Below are 14,559 nucleotides of genomic sequence, written 5' to 3'. Positions count from 1 at the left end.
GAATTGATCCAAGGTCCTTGAATATAAGAAGTGATTATTATTTAAATGGTTTTTAGAGAAATAAGTTAGATAATACCAATAAACCTCTTCTAACAATCAACTACTATTTTGAAGTTCAATCAAGATTAATTTGTATTCATATTTCTAGTAAAAAGGATCACTAAGCACTCTTTCTAGGTCTATCTTAGAGAGGGTCTTTTTTTTAATATTTAGCTTACATTAATATTTTTTAAAATTAAATGTTAAATTAGTTTGATGTTATTAATGTGTTTAGTGTTATTTCCATAAATTTCAAGAATTATATGTGAACAATATCAAATTTCTATTTTAGTCATAAATATTATAAAATTTTGAAATAAATATTTTCTAAGTTTATTTTTATATATTATTTGATTGTAAAAAAAAATTTTAATGAATTTTTATAAAAATAAATAATTTTCTATTTTTAAAATATAAAATTAGGCGTTTAGTTTAATTGGTTGAAGCAATGATTTTTCATTGTGGAGATTCTTGATTTAAATCTCAAGAGGGATATTTTGGTTAGATTTGTGTGGATTCTAAGTTGTGACTCTTGGTCTTCAAAATGTTATAAGCTTGTAAGTTTCATGTTATTCATAAAAGACACAAGATTGTTAGGTGTCTTGGAATTCCCTTCTCTATGGAGCCTTTTCTTAAAGATATGTGGCTTTGGGTTAAGAAAAAAATCATTAGGAAGTTAAATAAATGGCACAACAGATCTTTATCTCTAGCTAGTAGAGTTCATGTCTGTCAAAAAATCCTCTCTTCTTACAATATTTATTATGCCTCTAACCGAATGTTAAACAATTACCAGATCCTTGAAATTCAAAAGGCCATCAAGACTACCTCTAGTCGGGTAGGAAAAGGTAACAAGAAGCTTCATGTTGTTAAATGGGAGTGGTTTCATATTGACAAGCTCCTTGTAGGTTTAGGGTTGAAGAACCTTAAAACTAGTGGCTTAGCTCTTGCCTATGAATGAATCTTCCACTCCCAGGATAGGGATGATCCTTGGAAAGTTCTTGTTAGAAGTAACAGTGAAGGAGGATTCCCCAAGAATGCTAAATTCTTGAAAAACTTAACTTTTGTGACTTGATTTGTGGCAACTTTCCTATTGTGATTCAAGGCTTTGTTGTTTTTAAATCCATTTGGAAATCTTGGAACCATGTCAGACCTTACATCATGAATAATAACTTTTGTGATAACAAGAAGATCTATGGTGAAAGATCCATTTTCTAGAATCTACAACTAGCTGGTAAGCTCCTGGCCCTCTCCGAAGTATGCTCTACCAAGCATTGGTCTACCACTAGGATCACTCAACTTGATTATATCTTTGAAACTGATAGGCTCATTATGTGGGATGAGCTAAAGCACATATTTAACATCCCCCTGTCTCAAAAGAAGGTATATAATATGCTCATCAAAGCTTGCAAAGACATTCCTTCTCTTTGCCATGTTGACTCTAATAGATTCTTAAACATTAAATGGTCAGATGGAACCGTTATAACCAAGCCTAAAGTGAAAAACATATACATTGTTATGTATTATAATGATTCCATCATCAGTCATGTTAACAAAGTGTGGTATACTGATCTTGATGTCCCCTCTTGGAAGAAATACTTTGACAAACTTTGGAAAAGCATGATTGATCCTAAGATTGAATTTTTTAAATGGTTGTTAATTCTAGATTCATTATTGTAATATTTTTATACTTTGAAAATGGGGAGACATATTTTCTTTTATTGCAACTTTGCTATAGAGGTTTGGCTTGTGTTTGGTATCTCTATGTCTACCAAGTTTAATAATTTGAAATTATTACTAGTCATATTGATGGGATTAAAAAGGACACTAATAATTTTTGGAACATTCTTTCTTCTAACATTTTATGGGAGATTTGGAAATGTGAGAAAGAGGAAAGATTTCAAAACACTCCTGGGGTTCTTACTAAGTCATTTTGAAATCTCACTTATTTTAATAAAAAATTGTAGGTTCATAATACTACGAAAGTTGATAAAGATAAATTCAAAAGGATGCTCAAAACTAGATACACCACCTTCTTCGCAACCAAGCTCAAGGATGGTCACATTTGGAGGAGGCGTATGGAGAACATCCATCTTTTCAAGCAAACCATCAAGAAGTTTAATAAAGAAATTAGGACCAACAAAGACACTACTGGCAACATGATCCTCCTGCTCAATCAAATTCAAAATTAGAACAATGTTGTCTGGATGGAAGGTAGTATGGGATGTATGGCATGGGTGGATACTCATCAGGACATACTTCATTTGTCATTCCTTTACTTTTATATATTGGATTATTATACTCTTAAATACTCTCAGTTGGAGGCTTCGTCTCTTGTAATTTTTGAAACTCTTTGGTGATACTTTGTTTTTTAATCTCCTTATATTTAATACAAAAGTTTCTCTAAATTAAAACAATCCCTATATAAAATTCCATTTTTATTCCTTCCACAAAAATTAATATGTTATTTAGAAAATAATTAATTAAGACAGGCAAAGGTTACAATCGATATGAAGAGTTACTTCTCATGTTCATTGAAGGTTTTATATTAATCCATTTTAATTATTAAAGGTTGTTCTGAAACATCAATTGGCTCAACAATTAAAAGATATCTTTTCCCAAAAAAATCTATGTACATTTCCTTCTTTAAAATATTGTAAAGAGGTATTGAGAATGTGAAGAATTAAGGGGGGCAAAAAGAATTTTATTTACTGAAAATCTCCATTAACAAAAGGAAAGGAAAAGTTGTACTATAGACTTATAGGTAACTTAATATATTACACAATATTATGATGAGGATACATAGAATACAACTGCAAATTCTTCAAAAATATATAATCATAAGCATTTACTGGGAAACTTGTCCTGTAGATGCAACGATGTTCTCTTGAACATGCCAAAAGGTATTTGTCTTTCCAGTCTTAGACATGGTTTGCAGAACATCTTCAGCCTTCATGTTTCCTTTAACTGTGACCTTCTTCTCCTGCAAATCTACATCATATGTCTCCACCCCTGCATTTCAAATATATTGAATCTTTTTAGTATCATAATCTAATACTATATGTATTCAAACAAGTTAGTTATATATATGTTCCACAAGTTAGTTATATATATATCAAATTCTCATCAATTATGACTATTACAAAAAAAAAAATTAATTACCTAGTGATTAATAGGATAGGTTGTCCTTGTTTTTTCCAGTCTCACTGATGATAAAACTCGTCTATTTTACCTTATTGAATGATTGTTAGAGTTAAGATTCTTTTGTTTTTTTATGATAAAAATAATATAAAAATTATATTGTTGAAAAATTACCTATAAAGAATTCTAATGAAATGATTCTAGTTCAATTTTTTAGAGATCATTTTATTATTGATTTTATAAAGTTATAAATCATAAATACATTCTAATAAAACTGATTTGATTCAGGCAACAATCTACAATATAATGGTAAATTGTGATCCTTTTCATCTAAGAAACTTTGGATTCAAGTCTACTTGAATCTAAAAAATAATAATAATTAATCTATCATATATACAAATATATACAGAAAATAGAAAAATTATCAGCAATTAATATCTGTAACAATGAAAAGCATATATTATTCTTCCCTTCTTCTTTCCTAAAAATCATTAATTATCCCTTTCTCCAGTCTAATTAATAATAAAATTCATTGTTTGAATAGAATAACTTTAAGTGTTACCTATTTTATCTAATCAAAGCAACCCCACAAAATAATTGTGCCATTGAAAAATTACCTTCCATTTTATCAAGAACTCTCTTCACAGCTCCAACGCATCCTTGCCATGACATCCCATCTTTAGAACCACATTCTGCATCTCAAAAACTAAAATCCATCAATTACGACATAAATCTAAGAGACCAACATAAAAGAACACCAATCTCTAATATCCAAAATTTTGTTTATAAATTTCATATTAGCAAGAAAATAAAAGAAACATAAGAACTATGCCTACGACATGTCAGCAATGAAGAATCTAAGAACTTTATCCCAAAAAAAATCAATTCACAACAGACTGATTAACCTACAAACCAATGTAACATATATATAGAAACCAATGTGATTTTTTCTTTTCCACAAATCCGGCTATAAGAAACCATTGATTTTGATAAGAAAAGACATGTGGTAATTGATTTACCGAATTATGTCACTGCATCATACATGAATGGACTGAATTCATTTCATATATAAACCTGAAATTGATATCTTAATTTTCAAACAAGAAGAAAAAGAAAGAATTGGTAGAAAGAGGATCAAAGATGTAAGTCTTTTCTTGGGAAGCCAACAGAAACCCAATGGGATTGATTTTTTTTTATGTGGATTAATTAATAACATGAAAGATCCGCAATGAATTTCTTATATGACCACTTATTGAAGCAGAGTCTCTGTGCTCTGTTCTTCCTTCTCCTTGATGCCTTCTTCTTGACACCCTTCAACCACTTTGCAATTTGGCACACCAACAACTCTAGCTTCTCGGCCTGTGACTCCTTAAATAGAAGTCTAGAATTGTTTTCCCTACTTGATTCTCCCCTCCTTTAATTCTAGTTCAAATAGATTAGGTATGATTTATTGAATCCAACCCATATCTTGCTTCTTCTAGAAACATCATGAAGAATTCTCTTGAATTTGCTTTAAAACTATTTACATAAAATTTTGTGCCACCATCTCATCATCCTTATCTTTCATCTGGTTCACAAAATTCAAGGCAAAAAACTTGTTGGCTCAAATTTGATGAATTTTTGACTTTTCCAATAATACAACAACTCGACACTATTGAAATTCTAGTGCTTGGCGCATACTATGTTACTTGGCATCCACTAAGTTTTATTGATGCTCGACACCTATTTTGGATTCACTTGGCATCCACTAAGTTTTACTAATGCTCTGCACCTGTTACTTTTCTCAGCACCTAAACACGCTCGACTCCTTCTATTTCACTTAGCACATGCTCGATTTTTCATTTGTGTAGCACTAACTGAAAATCTACTTGGCTCGAACTAGCTTGTTCGACACTCACTAATCAACTTTAGGTAAGCTTTGCAAACATCCTTGTTGCAACTTATTCTTCTAGTGTTTCTAAGTGTGGCCAACCTCTGTATCTTCAAGTATGTTATCAATACATCATTTTACCATTGTCTTAACTAATCCTTGCACTTCATTACAAAACCATAACTCAACCTTTCCCTTAGGTACTCTTGTTACATCTTATTGATTAAATCCTCTTCATCAATCAACTAAGTGATAGAACTTGGATCTTATAAGCAATTTTCATTCTAGAAAATAGCAGATTTGAGATTAATGACAAAACAATGATTGAAAACATTCTTTAATAACAATCTTCCTTCTTTTTGCAACAATCTCCCTCTTTGATAGTATTCATTTCCAATCAAATTTCTAACAATCTCCCTCTTTGGCATTGATGTAAAACCAAACTAATCAACCAAGTTATCAAAATGCTAACTAGGTTAAAATAGTAAATCAAATGCCAAAAAGAAAAATGTGTTACCATCAATTTTCACAACTCCCTTTCTGATCTGTTATCCTAATTTCTTTACTTCTGCGTCTCCCTCTTAGCTATTGTATCTTGTTTGTTCCCTTACTACTATATCTTCCTGAACATTCTTTTTCTCCCTCTTTTCTTTGGCTTACCACTATTCACTTAGATCTTGTACTACTCTTGACTCCTTCTTACATTATTTCTCCCTTTGCCCATTTGATCCTGTAGATAGATTTGATCAATTTCTTGCTATTTCTTCCTCTCTTCAATTGAATGTTCTTGATCAGTTTCTTGCCACTTCTCCCTCTTTGAAAACAATTCGAAAGACGTATTGTTTTAGCATTTTAACATGTTAGTGTAGCATTTCCAGGTACTTCCAATTTCTCCCTCTATCACCTTGCTTGTGACTAATTGGAACTTCAACACTTTGATTACTTCAGGAAAAATCCTAAAGTCAATCTCCTCTGCATCAATTTGTAATATGCCAACAATCAACTCATTTGATGCAGAGCAGACTTGCTTTTTCTCAAACAGTCTTAGATAGGGGTATCACCCCTAATTTAGCTCTAAGATACTCAAAAGCATCTTTAGGTAGTTCCTTTGTAAAGATGTCAGCAATCTCTTCCTTTGAACTAACATACTCCATCCTTATTTTCTTATCTTCCACCAATTCTCTTACATAATGATAATTGCAATATGCTTTATTTTGGCATGCATCACAAGATTCTTTGATATGTTTTTGTCACTTGTGTTATCACAATATAGTATCACAGGTTTAGTTACTAGTGTTCTTTCTGTCATCAATATTACCTCTCCAATTTGCATCGTTGTAGACTTTCAACTCTAACTTTTCACTCATCTTGTAGTAAAAACCAAAGTCATCAGTTTCTTTAGGTACCTTAGTTTTCTTTTTACTACCATCAAATGATTTTCTCTTGGGTTAGCAAAAAATCTTGCCACTATTCCAATTGCTAATGCAATGTCTACTCTACTATGCACAACATACGGAAATTTTCCAATAATTGATTTATACATTGTCTAATTCACTTCAGCTAACTCATCATTTGTTGATAACTTGTCCTATTACCATTGGTGTACTGACTAGTTTCGAGTCTTCTAATTCAAACGTCTTGAGTATCTTTTTGATGTATCTTGATTGAGTCACAAATATGCCATGCTTTAGTTGATGTACTTGCAATCCAAAAAAGAATTTGATTTCTCCAAACATTGACATCTCAAACTCATGTTTCATTTGATGAAAAAAATCTTTGCATAGGACATCTTTTCCTCCAAATATTATATCATCAACAAAGATTTTAGATATCAAAATGTCTTTACCTTTTTCTGCTTTGATGTATAGGTTGTTGTTATCTGTTCTCTCAATTCCTATCTTCACAAGGTATTTATGTAGTCTCACATACCATGCTTTAGGTGCTTGCTTTAAACCATAGAGTGTTTTATGTAGTTTGCAAACCAGATCCTTGTAGTTTTCATCAACATATCTCTCTAGTTGTTCTATGTAGACTTCCTCTTCTAGTATACCATTTAGAAAAGCAGACTTTACATCCATTTGGTAGACTTTGAAACCTTTATAAGCAACAAATGTAAATAGAGTTCTTACTCCTTCCATTCTCACAATAGGGGCAAATGTTTCTCCATAGTCCAATCCTTCTTCTTATGCATAGCCTTTGCAGACTAGTCTAGCCTTGTTTCTTGTTATCTCACCATTCTCATCAAGTTTGTTCCTAAAGACCCATTTGGTACCAATTACATTCTTATCAGTTGGTCTAGGAACTAGGGTCTATGTTTTGTTTTTCTTAATCTGATCTATCTCCTCTTCAATAGCTTTATGCCAATTATCATCATGTAGTGCATCCTTCATTTTTTTGAGTTCAATCTTGCTTAGCAAACATGATTCATTCCTTTTTCCATTCCTTATCATTGGTCCCACTTCCTTGCCTCAAATAATTTTTTCTATAGGGTGATGTCTTCTCACATATTTGGATAGTCTTAGTTCTATCCTTCTTTCCATGTTTGGTCCTTCATCTTCAGAGTCACTTTGTACATCACTGTCTAGTATTTCATTATCTCTTCCGTGTGTACTATTTTTAGAATCAGAATGTGCATTTTCTTCATTTTGCAACTTAGCTTCTAAATGCAGCTCAACATTCATTGGTTGTGACTTGAACGATACTAAATTTTTTTGCTGGCTCCCAACTTGATTTGTAGCATCATCTTCAATCGACATTCCTTCATAGAAGTATACAAAGGATCTATAATCTTTTAGTTTCTTGGATTCATCAACTTGGACTTCTGCATTCTCATCAAAATTTATGTTTTCACTCTCTACAATCTTGTTAGTGTTAGTATTCAAAAACTTATATGCCTTACTTCTAGTGGAGTATCCAAGGAATATCCCTTCATCACTCTTTGCATCAAACTTTTCATTCTTAGTATCTTTAAGAATATAGCATTTACAACAAAAAACTTTGAAATTTTTTACATTAGGTGAGTGACCATACCATAATTCAAAAGGTGTTGCATTTTTTCCTCTCTTTACTTGTACTCAATTCAAGGTATAAATAGCAGTACTTACAGCTTCTCTCTAGTACTTAAGAGCAACATTTTTCTCAATCATCAAGGTTTTGGCATAGTCTATCACTGACCTATTCCTCCTTTCCACAATGTCATTCTGTGGGGGAGTTCTTGGTGCTGATGTTTGTCTCTTGATTCCTTTGTCATTGCAAAATGTCTCAAATTATTTTGATGTAAACTCTCCTCCTCTATCTGATCTCAAGCATTTCAAACTCTTTCCAGTTTCCTTCTCAACCTTGGCCAAATACCACCTAAACATTTGAAATGCATCAAAAATTTTCTTTAAGAACATGACAATCATTATCCTAGCATAGTCATTCACAAATAGCATTATGTATATGTCTCCTTGGTAGCTTTGCACTTCTATTGGGCCACATAAGTCAATATGGACTAGCTCTAGTGCTTCTTTGGAAGTATAGGTTTTTCTTTAGAAACTTGACTTGGTCATCTTCCCTAGTTGACATTGTTTGCACATTGTGTTTTTAGGCTTCTTCAACTTAGGAAAACCTCTTACTTTCTTCTTTTTGCTGATGTTAATCAAATTGTCAAAGTTAACATGAAATAACCTTTTATGTCATAACCAAACATCGCCAAGTCTAACAATAAGATAGGTTGCATCTTCCATATCTAGGTAAAGTAGATTACTCCTAGTTTGTTCACATTTTCCTATCAAATTTCCATCAGTATCATAGATTTTGGCAGCTTTTGTTTCCAAATTCTACCTTGCAACCTATATTGCTTAATTGTGATACACTCGGCAAATTGTAGTTTAATCCTTCAACATAGTATGCATTATTACATGAAATTTTTCTGTAAGTTTAAAAGAACCTTTTCCCTTGATTTGGCATGGAGCATCATTTCCAAATCTAACACTATTTCCATCATACTGGGTAAAGGTAATAAATTTACTTTTGTTTCTTGTTATGTAATGTGAGTATCCACTATCTATGATGCACTTGTCATTTTTGTTCATACATGTTACCAATATTGTTGCTTCATCGTCATCTGATTCATCATTCATGGCTAGATAGACTATCTCATCATCATTCTCATCAGGATCTTCTTCAATAGTGTAGCATCTTTTGCCTTTATCCTTGTAATCTCTGCTATCATCTTCTATTTTGTTCTTGTACTTGTTTCCTTCATTGTAGTTCTTCTTTTGTGTACACCTAGCAGCAATATGTCCTACTTTATTGGAATTAAAGCAAATGATAGGCATCTTACCATTGAATTTACCTTTGCCTCTATGAAATCTTTTTGCCAATAATGCTTCCAATTGTTCCACATCCTCTTCATCTATGTTGTTTTCACTGGATGCATGTTTTCCTTTCATACTCTTCTTCTTTGATTTCACCTTCTTAGTATCTTTCAATGATAGCTTAGCCATGAAATCAGATACAAGATTCTCAGGTCTGTAGTTATCATAATTGGACAACTCAAATGTAGTAAGTCTTCCCACTATTCCTTCAAAGGTTAGTTGATTTCCTGAGACACATCTCAACTCTTGGATGGCTGAAACTCTAATAGCATAGATGAGGACCAGGGTTCTTAAGTATTTGTTATTAACAGTATCATCTTCCAAATGACCACCCAAACTTCTTATTGAACTTACCACTTCTTTCATTCTAGAGGCATATTGAGCAACATTCTCACCTTCCTCCATTTTCATGTCATCAAACTTTCCTTTGAGGCTTTCTCTTTTTTCTCTTTGAACATTCTGATATCCTCTATAGATATATAATAGGGCTAATCACATCCTTTGATGTCATCAAATTCAACATAGTTGAGTGTAGAGGCAATCTCCAGCATTGCCTGATTGTGTTCCTTCCTCTTGTACAAATCATATACAGAAAGGGGTCCAGGTGGATCTAAATGTTCCACTCCAATTGAGGTTTTTGCATAATCATCTATTAATCCAAGGTGCAATTTCAATAGGCTTTGCCATGCAGCGAAGTTATCTCTATTGAGCTTAAGAACTTCTCTTTTGGAAATATTGATATGTCTTGCTTCTAGTACCTTTAAACTAAGTCAACAGATGGTTCTAATACCAATTGTTAGAAATTCTTTAGAATAACTAAGAGGGGGTGAATTAGTTATTCAAGGTCCAAATGTCCAATTAAAACTTTTTCATCAAGTAAAGTGAGCCTATTAAATTGTTGATACATCGAAGCTTAAACTTTCCTAATTAGCAAGTTACTATAAATCAATATGAAAGCATAACACATGAAAGATAAACACATAACACACTGATTTATGTGGAAACCCAATTTGGGAAAAACCACTAGTAACATGCTACTCAATTCTCACTCTTCTGAACTGATGCCCTATAAAAGTCCTACCATGTTAAAGGCTACAACACACTATGAAATGTGACCTAGTTAAAGGATTTATCCACCCTGTTAGAAGTAGGCATGGTTGGAAGACTTTAGAACATTCTCTTGGAATGCCACCCTATTAAAGGAATTAAAAATAGTTGTTAAACCAACCTAAGTTCATAGGATTTTACCGTAGCTTGCACAATTGTTAGAAAGTAACAACAATGGCTTTTGACCTGATTACAATTCATAACTTATCTTGTAGATTTTAGATCTTTGTTTAGCTCTTCACAATTTTCCTGGCTTTCAGTCTCTATAGCTCTAACAGCTTGTCCTTCTTTCAAGAATTGTCTCTTTGAGTCTTCATGCTCAATGTACTAGTGCAATCTTCTATACGACCACTTATCAAAGTAGAGTCACTCTACTCTGTTCTTCCTTCTCCTTGATGCCTTCTCCTTGACACCCTTCAACCACTTTGCAATTTGGCACACCAGCAACTCTAGCTTATTGGCCTATGGCTCCTCAAATAGAAATATGGAATTTCTTTTCCCACTCAATTTTTCCCTCCTTTAATTCCATTTCGAATGGATTAGGTAGGATTCATTGAATCTAACCCATATCTTGCTTCTTCTAGAAACATTATGAAGAATCCTCTTGAATTTTCTCAAAAAAGGTTTACATAAAATTCTATGCCACCAACTCATCATCCTTATCCTCCATCTAGTTCAAAAAATTCAAGGTAAAAAAATTGTCGGCTCAAATCTGGAGAATCTTTGACTTTTCCAATAATGCAACAGCTTAGCACTATTGAAATTTTGGTACTCGACACATACTATGTTACTTGACATCCACTAAGTTTTACTGATGCTTGGCACCTATTGTGAATTCACTCGGCATCCACTAAGTTTTACTGATGCTTGACACCTGTTACTTTGCTCGGCACCTGAACACACTCGGCTCCTTCTATATCACTCAGCACACACTAGATTTTTTATTTGCTCGGCAATAACTGAAAATCTGCTCAGCTCGAACTAGCTTGCTTGGCACTCACTAATGAACTTTAGTTAATCTTTGCAAACATATTTTTTGTAACCTATTCTTCTAGTGTTTCTAAGTGTGGCCAGCCTCTGTATCTTCAATTATGTTATCAATAAATCATTTTACCATTGTCTTAACTAATCCTTGCACTTCATTACAAAACCATAACTCAACCTTTCCCTTAGGTATTCTTGTTACATCTTGTTGATTAAATCCTCTTCATCAATCAACTAAGTGATAGTACTTGGATCTTATAAGCAATTGTAATTCCAAAAAATAGTAGGTTTGACATCAAAGACAAAAAAATGATTGAAACATTCTTTAACAACAATCTTCCTTCTTTTTGCAACAATCTCCCACTTTCATAGTATTCATTTTCAATCAAATTTCCAATAGGAAGATGGTCTATTTGGAAAGAAAGAAATAATTGTATCATTAAAGATAAAAGAAAATATGTTAATTCTATGATCCATGCCTTTATTCACAACATTAAGGAAAATATGAGGACTATTCATCCCTCAGGGCATGGTATCCTTTGGGTTCGTGGGATTGAGATATTGCAAGAAGATGCAATCTTGTAGAATATTTTAAAAAATTCAAAACTCGTACAATTGGGTTAAGAAAAAACATAAAATTGTCCCCCCAATCCTAGTTGGATCAAATTAAACTTCAATAGCTCATTACTTGGTAACCTAGGTTGGGAAGGAAGGGGTGGCCTCATTAGGAATTCCAGAGAGATGTTTATGGTTGTGTATATAGTCATTTTAGGTACTCAAATAGCATATGTGGTAGAAATGATAGCCCCTTTCCACAGTGTCAATCTGGTGATTGGAAAAGGTTTCAAGAAAGTTAGTGTGGAAGCGGATGCATTGAATGTGATCAAAAGATTGAATAATAAAGTTGATGTGGGATGGATTGTAAAAGACATCATAAATAAGCTAAGTTTCAGTTGCAACGACAGATGAGGTGACATGCCATCACATGTATCAAGAGGTAAATAATAACACTTATGGGATGGCTTCCCTAGAAAGACATGCAGTCTACTCCCTTAGATGCTCTTGTGGTGATCACGTAGGATATTTTCAAATCAAATAAAGATTTCAATGCATTTAATGGGAGTTTATCTTGTCATTTCTTACCTATTTTATTAGCTTTGGGGTTGGCTCATCTTTGATACTTCCTTCTGTGAGCTCTATTTTTTAAAATTATAGTGAAGTGTTCTTCTTTGCAATGTTGAACATTTGATATTTTTTAATTTGGGTGGTTTTTTCTATTTTGGTCAGGTGTTTCCTGTGAAAGATAGTTTCTACAAGCTATGATGAGCAAGGAACTTCATGAAATTGAACCCGATAATTGCAAGGAATTCAAAAATGATTCCAAGGTGTGGAATACTATGGAAAGAGGGAAATAACATCCTATGTGGAGGGCATAAATGGTTACAACCAAGAGATTTCTCATAGGTTTGTGGTGTCACAAGAGGAGGGTAAGGTTTATATTGGTGGAGTTCCATTCATGGTGATGTTGGAAATCATTGGAGCTATGCCTAGGATTAGCATGGACGATAGTAGAATCCCCTTGAAGACCAAAGTGTATTTCAAAGAAGACTACAAGCTATTCTTGAAGCTACTGGAAAATATCCTAAGACCTCAAGAATGTTCAACTAAAAGAAGTTGCCTAGGGAATGAAAAGATGTGGCCTCTACCCTTATTAAGTTTTTCACTTGTGAAGGTAAGTATTAGCATTTCGATTCCCACCTCTTTCCTATCTTGAAACACTTTAGGAGAAATGTGTAGTTCTACTTTCGCTTCTATATTTTTTCTCTAGTATTTGTGTCCATTGAGGAAGTCAGTATTAAGCATCCCTCTCTCCATCAAATTCAAATTTACAAGTTGTATGAATTTCACTGGGCTTTGATTCTTCAATCTAGTACTTTCCCTAATCTAACTATGGAGCTCAATAATCTTGTTTTTACCCTTGTGTTGTCCTCAATGACATAGTTTTAGACTCCCCAGTAGCCCCCCTAAGTGTCATATGTCTCAAGTGTTAGGGTTATTCCTGATTGTAAAGTTATAGATAAAAAAGAGGAGGAGCAAGATTGAGCAAAGGATAATGTGGAAGTATTTGATGATTATGTCTCAACTTCTTCATGGGCCATAGAGTTATCCCAAACCCCTGATTCTTTCACTCGCTACTTATTTCCCAACTCTGCCCAACCTCCCTTTTCCCCCCTTTCATGAAGAATAAGTTGAGATATCCTAAGAACCTTCAAATTCCTCACTATGGTTCTCCTACTCTTCTTCCCACAACTGATGAAAATGATGTCAACTTGGAATTAACTTGTGCTCAAATTTGATGAGTTGTTCATCTATTATAATCATCTCAAAGCAGTCATCAAATTGCTATTATACTAATTACATATTGCAAGTAGAAAAATCAACAAGCTTAATGCACTTGCTAAGGCAGAAAAAAGTTTTAGATCTGGACAAAAGGAAAAAAAGATAAAAAAAGATGAGGCCTTGTGGGATGTGGGGAGAAACTTCGATGAGAAACTATAAAATTGGGAGTTGTAGGAGAATCAATTATCAGATATTTACAGAATGGTGCCCTTAAAGGAGGAGAAAAATGAGATTATCATTGCTCTAGTATCTATGAAGTTGTTGTAAAATAAGTTGGGGGAACAAATTGAAGAACTAGATTCACAATAGAAAGTATGTCAAGCCAAGATAGATATTGCCATTGGAGGGTTTCAGGTGAAGCTGGAGGAAAGGAAGCTCAAAAGAAAAAGGAGAGAGGAAGCTCATGGAAAAGATGAAGGTTTGTAAGTTGTTTCCAAACAAGATGTTGGTCAATGGAAAAATCTCAAGGAAATGAGGAAGTAGTTGGGTTCTTTTGTTGTCGTTCATTGTGTTGGTTAGTGTTGGTGGGTCTCGTATTGTTGTGTTGGTTTCTAATTTATTGCTAGTTTTTGGTTTTTGTTTTATTCCATTATGATTCTATAAATGTTTTATTTTTCTTAATTTTTTCTTTTTGATTTTATTCTTGTTATATGTAGTAAG

The 14,559-nt window shown here is 33.1% G+C and overlaps 1 pseudogene; it reads right to left on the bottom strand.

The window, feature by feature from the left end:
- Positions 1-2,884: 2,884 nt before the first annotated feature.
- LOC149555385 (copper transport protein ATX1 pseudogene) lies at positions 2,885-3,849 on the bottom strand (annotated as a pseudogene).
- Positions 3,850-14,559: the final 10,710 nt, after the last annotated feature.

This window comes from Cupressus sempervirens, chromosome 5 (assembly GCF_028749045.1).
Source record: "Cupressus sempervirens isolate cs-2001-9-10 chromosome 5, ASM2874904v1, whole genome shotgun sequence".
NCBI classification, from domain to species: Eukaryota; Viridiplantae; Streptophyta; class Pinopsida; order Cupressales; family Cupressaceae; genus Cupressus; species Cupressus sempervirens.
The sequence above is the reverse complement of the archived record's forward strand: the minus strand, read 5'-3'. Positions and strand labels throughout refer to the sequence as shown.